Source organism: Anopheles nili, chromosome 2 (assembly GCF_943737925.1).
Source record: "Anopheles nili chromosome 2, idAnoNiliSN_F5_01, whole genome shotgun sequence".
Taxonomy (NCBI): domain Eukaryota; kingdom Metazoa; phylum Arthropoda; class Insecta; order Diptera; family Culicidae; genus Anopheles; species Anopheles nili.
Window position 1 is genome coordinate 33,096,961 of NC_071291.1, and position 6,645 is coordinate 33,103,605.

Genomic DNA, 6,645 nt, shown 5'->3' on the forward strand with positions numbered 1-6,645 from the left:
AAATAGCTGGCGTTGCGTGATTCTCGCTACCGATCGGGGAAATGCGACTATCGATAAAGACTGTCCGTTCAATGAGACGCGGAACATGGCCTAAGGAAGGTAGCGTGCAGAGTAATTGCTTCCTTAGCCGATCATTGTGGAAGCGTGTGCCACGTGTGGCTATGTTTATGCCTTTCGGCGCCTAAATCGTTGGAAAATTGTAACTTCACCAGGGAGCTTCTATGGGATGTTGAACAATCGATCGAAGTGCATTTATTTCTACTGTTTATTTTATTCAACTTTGTCTCATCTTTCATCAGTTTGGAGGGTGTCAAATAGATATTTTTTACTAATAAGCATGAATCTAGACTTCTCTACGTGTCTTTCGAATATATTGTACGGCATGACATCAGGCAAAGCCCAAGAAATTTGTGCTTCCAAACAAACAGGAGCTCCACCGCGTAGTAAAAGCAGGTGGAGAAGTATTTACTCCCTACCCCCTCGTGGTCTCTCCTTCTCGCTGCCCCAACAAATCATGGCATCGTTTAGCACACCAATGCTGATGGAATAACAAAATTCAACCCCATCGAGTTGAGCGTTGAATTATTCGCACCGTACGTGCTCCACTTTGGGGCGCCACCACAAAAAGCCACATGAAGTGTTCGTGATCTACCGTGCCGTTGTGAGGTGCAATTGCTTTTCGTGATCGAGTTTTTGCACCATGGAGATCCAGGAGAGTATTAGCATTCAACGAATTCTGCTAATTGCGCGAGACGAACGAGACAGCACGAGCGCATATGCGCCAGTGCCTGGCAGGGGGTTCGAATTCGAAACGAATAGGAATCAACGGTTTAAAATTGGAAATGATATGCATTTCGGTGGCGGTCTGGCAGCGGTTGACAGCCGAGAGTTGGGAAAAACGAAGAAATGTGCTAAAATGGATATATTCCCGGCGGGTGCAAAACCATCCACGAGTTGAGTCTCACTTGTGCTGTGCGCACGACTGAAGGCAAGTGCGACTTTACATAACGTGCCCCGTGGAGAAGAAAAACTTTCTCAGGGCACCTCGACGGTTGAGCTCATCTAAATGGATATTTGGTTATTCGCATTGCCCACATACGCACGCACACACACACACGTGTAGGGCGGATGATTAAAGGCTTAAGTTGCGTTATAAAGTAACGTTTAGCTCGTTCAGCGACACATAAACGGATCGCTTCGTGGTTTCGGTCCGTAACCGCCGTTTCGCGTCATTGGGGCGTCGTTTGAATTATCCGGCCACAAACCGGACCCTTCGAAAGCGTGCCTGTGTCCGGCTGGTGGGCCTCGTTTTGCCGCCAAGCACACCTACAGTGACGGTTGCCAATCTCGATACGAGCTGATCATTAAAGGACGCAGGGCATCAAACCGCAGTTCGTAGAGACAGCGAAAGCATACCGAAGAAGACAAAAATAGAGCTCCACAGAACGATAAATGAAGCCTCCCATTAGAAGTGGAAGAAGCCATCAATCTTGCGTGGACGCTTCGGACGTTGCGGTCCCCGGTTTGGGGTGATTCCTAGAACGACACACACCATCACGTGATCGCGCCAAAGATCGTGTGACTTTTTGGGGAATGAAAGAGGAAAAAAAAGTGCGATGACAAATCGCGCCCGTTGTGGGCATTTTCGGGTGGAGCTTATTTATTCCTGCGTCCTGAAGGGCGCGTTCGTGAGGATGCGCACGTTGATGGGCGAGATAATGGCGACCGCAACGGTGCCCTTTAAACGCTTCCATCCAGCGCGGAAAAAAAGGGCCATTAATTAGCGATCCCCAAGGAATCCGGCCGGAAGGATCGTGAAGTGTGCCCCCTTTGGTTCCTGTGGAAAACCTTCAGCCGTGGAAATGTTGACAATTGAACCAACTGAGGTGTGCAACCTTGCTATCGATTGGCGCAGTGATTCGTGGCTTGAAGTTCTGTTTTTCATGTGGCAGCGAAAAATTCATCAGAAATCGATCAACCGTTCGATGACCCTGGGGCGAACCGGAGCCGGAATCTTGGCCCGATGTGGCCACGGGGCTTTTGCTTAACCTACATTCCGAAAGCAGAAGTGATAGTAGACGAACGAAACCCGCGCCAACCGCGGGTTGGTTTCGTTCCATCTCGCTCTGGTGCGTTCCTTACGGTGTGCAGTTGGTGCAACTAGTTTTGATCGTTTTTACTTTTATCGCACTATGGGCGAAAAGCGTCTATGGTCAGGATTGCTGTGTGTCAAAGATTTACCCAAATGTGGCAATGTTGAAGCGATGTCGCAGGTTATGCTTCCCGTAGTTTACGAACCCAAACCAAACAGATCTCCAAAGGGACCGCAGACCTCAGTAGCGAACGGTTCATTGTGCGCACGCTTGGCACTCGTCTCACTGATTTGGTACCGCGATCGGGATATGGGATTGAACCGCGTATGGCCATGTCCGGTAGCGAGCCGGCTCACCTGGCTCGATGTTGGTGGCCAAATCGAACGAAAGCGAAAATTGAAGATCAATAAAATGACCGGTTTCCGAGGCAATCCGGCCGCACCAAACGGATCCCTTATCCAGCACAGCCCGGAGCCAAGGAACCTTCGACGGGGTCGTGATCCGGTGGTTTGCACCGCTTCGTTTTTTCTTCTTCTTCTTTTTCCACCACCCCCTGAACCGGTGTGTGTGCGTGTGTGTGCGGGGTGGGTTTCTCTCCCTTTTCGCAGCAACGCTCGCCGGAATTGGCGTTGTCTAAGCCGGCCGGGTTGATAGCGGTTGATTCTCGCTTGCATCGACTTTGCGTGCTGTCGCTCGTTTTAGCCAGAAGAAAGTGAAGTTATCTTGAGTGACAAGTTGTTTTAGGTGTACGCGAGGTTTCGCGCCGCCGGGCAGGTACGCATCCGGGCCCGTGTGGGGAGGGAAGTCCAAGCCAGAATGGTGCCGCTGGCGAATTCCGGTCCGCATCCCGGGGCCCGTTGTCGTTGGTTGTTGCTGGTTGTTTCTTTTCTTTTGGTTTTTTGCTCACTTCGTTTTCTAAATAGCCACTCGCGGTCTCAAGTGCGGGTGCTTCGGTGCAATGTGAATGAATGAAAACATGACCGGAGGGAAGTGGACTGTCTCGAACGAAGTCGAGGGTGAACTGATGCGTTTTGGTGGGAAAGAAAAATTCGGCACGCCTGCGGGCTCGGAAAGCACGCAGAGTTTGTAAGCAGCAGCGACATGCCTCCGGTAGTGGGTGGTGTTGAGAAAATGCCCTAATGGTTGCGAGTAAAAACTGCATGCAACCTTCGCGTGCTGGCATCCTAAAACCCGCAACATAATTGACACATTCTGAGCTACTTCACTTTATTGAGCCATCGGTGGAGGGTCGGTTGAATGGTCCTAAAGAGTTGGAATTTGATAAGCATTCTTTTCCCATTAGTCTCCGATTCGAGTTTAAAAAATTAACCTTAACCGAAAGAGCATAATCCTCGACTGGAAGCATGTCTCCGTCTATCTCCTATGCAGCCTGCAAACCATGCTAACCTCGATGATGAAGTGATTATGGCATAATTCTGCTAACCACCCGCTGGAACAATGGAATGCAACCTGCGCAGCATCCTCCAAAATTACACAGTCCACGCGACATTTCACGTGTGGCAACGCGCGCTAACCCTAACGGACGATTCCGCGTGATTCGATTTGTACCCCATTACGGTTGGGGGGTTTTCCACGGGTCATGCCGGTGAAACGTGGAACATGCGGAACGTGCGGCAAAACTGGATCACTGGTGCAAAAAGATCACTGGAACAAGTGTAATGATACCCGCTCGCGGCTATGTGCATACGGGGTGGGCATTTTATGCTGCCATTTTGAGTGCCTGCCTTTTTTTTTCTTCTCCCTTGCTCCAAGCGAGTACGGCCACGATCCGCAACATGGCAGAAATTCGAAACTCTCCCTCTCTCTCTGGTCGACAAATATCCCGTGGAAACGAACCGATCGTTAGTAGTCGGCTGCGTGTCGTCTCCCGTGTGCCTGGTCGCCTTTTTATGGAAACGGCCACTAATGGTGCAATAATGGTGATCGTCGTTGGCCAAGCCGGCTCATCGAAAGCATAATCCTCCGTCTCGGTACGACTCGGCGTTCGGCATTGTGGTGGGTGATTTTTCAACGCAAATGTCATTGCGCTGGCTGTTGGAGGTGTGCGAGATTTTACTCCAACCTCCAGCCAACCTGGTCAGTTTGGGGTAGTGGATTACGCAAAAAAAAAAAAATGGAACCCGGATTATGAATATTAATGTCGCGCGCATGCGCTGGATGGTTACGCGGAGTCGCAAACGGTTTCATGGCTACTTTCCTTACCGTTTTGTGTCAGGTGGCATGTGGAGGAAAATTAGTTCGACGTGTTTCGTGTACGATGTCTCGGTGGCAACGCGCAAGACGCCCGCTAAAGTAATTTTTTTCCCATTTTCGGAGGATGACAAAACACTCACACAAAGCATCGCATTTCACTGCAGCAAATTTGAAATATTCCACCTTTTATTCAACTATTCAAATACGCTCGCATTTATCAAACCCAATACCATTGGATTGTACCGTGGAGCCGTATTTTGTTTTTATTTTTTACAAATAAGAGTACGTGCTGATCGGATGGCCCTCTGGATGGTGGTGGCTTTTAGCCCCACTCAGTGCACGCGAACGACGATCAAATGACGATCAGAAGCGGTTACCGTGCGCTTGGAGAAGCTTAGTATTTACATAAAAACAAAAAAAAACCGTGGGAGATAATGTGGGTTTGGTTCGCTTCTCTTTCGCACCGCCAATTTAGTATACAGCGCTCTCGCTCGCTTCCCTGTCGGTGCGTAATCTTTGCTGTGTTTGGTTATTTTGTGATTGTTTTATGATGCTATTTTTCTGCACGCGCTTTTCCTTACTGCCCCATCCCGAGGGCGGCGATATCGCTGCGGGAAAAACGCAAAGCTTCGCGTTGCGTCAGCTTAAATTAAACTCCTCTTTAAAGCTAATTATGTCGTAACGGCTTTGATATTTTGTTATATTGATCGCATGTACCAGTCGCCAGGAACGCGCGAAACGAGAAAAGGAAACAGTGTCAGGCTTAAGTTGTTGGGCGGAACGAACCGAGCGCGGAATGATGCCAATTGTAATGTGGAACGTAAACGTAAAACGTGCGACAATCTGACTGAGCGATTTGACCCCTTGATGTAACGTGATTTTTAACGGATTTTTGTTTTTCAAAAAAGCTCAATCATTGCTACCCGCTTGATGCACTACGTGACTGACATTTACACCTCGTATGAGGGTTTTTCCTCTGTTTTCCTCTCTCTGTCTCGTGATCTCACAAGTTACAATCGCTTCACAACGCGCTTTACAAGCAAACCAATAAAAGCTGCATCCGTGAGCATTGTCTACATCAAGGGCAGTAGATCATGGCAGTTTCCCAATGCAACAATCGCTGAATCACCAGGTGATCGATCGGTTTCGAGTCAACACGAAATGACGAGCGGTGTTTTTACGAGCCTTGCGGGTTTTTCACAGCTTTCTGTACCACTCATTCGGGGCAGCATCAATTTCGGTGGGCATTTTTTTCCCCCGTTCATGCGTGCCGTAGGGTTTTCGTTTCGTGGTGAAATCTACCTGCCTGTGAGATGTTCGCTTCTAGATGTTCGGCTCTAGCTACAGCTATCTAATTGATCTAATTGTTCGCTGCTTGGTCCCTGCTCATGGCTCGGAGTGCTCGTTTCCGTCCTCATTTTTTGTCGCTGTTTCTCAAACGTTCCGCTATCTGAATCAGGAAACTGCTTGCTACTAATTTTTAGGCCAACATATATCTCACCGCATGCACTTGAAGATACAGTTCTGTTCCGTAGGATATCTTGCGCTTTTTTTTCCCGAACGATCGCATTGCTCGGTGCAAGATCGTTCCAGCAAACCTGGCGCGATCGGTGGCGTAATAGTAAAGCTAGCTGGCTAACCCTAAGAAAATTCACAATTTATACAACATGCCGATTGTCTGTGGCACTGATGGGTGATGATAACATGAAGCTGTTGTCCATCGCGGACCGCGTGTGATTTTCTCGAACCGTACAATCGGCGCTTTCGAGCCACGCGTAATTTGCAAAGTAAAACCATCAACCAGTCTCGAACCCATGCTTTCCACTCGCAGGCTCGATAAACCATCGATCAGCATCGGCTGGTGCAGCGGTCGCTTGTTAAACGGTGTCAAAGATTAGATCACGACGCAGGCATAGGGCGAAAGAAAGAATGAAAAAAAAAAAACGCCCCACCAGTTGTATCGCTCGCGCGTTCCGATTTTCATGTTCGATTTTTTATTATGCTCTCCTCGCCGCTGCTCGGTAGTATTTCGTTTTTGCGTCCTGTCGAACGGACTAATGAGTTGACTAATAGAAACGGCTCGCGGGTGGCGTTTATGTTGGCTCGAATAAAAATGGCCTATATAGGCTAAAAAAAAGGGTGGTCGAACGCATTGCAAAAGGGGAAAAAAAAAAATACATCACAAATCGCCGCGCAAATGACGCGACACGATCGATCTATCGATCGCACAGCAACCTGTTTTATGCCAGGCACAGGATTACAGCGATTGCACCAGCTCGCTGCGAGCGTAACTGCGATCTTGGTGATGTAATGCGTTCGATTTTCCCCAAGGAGCCGG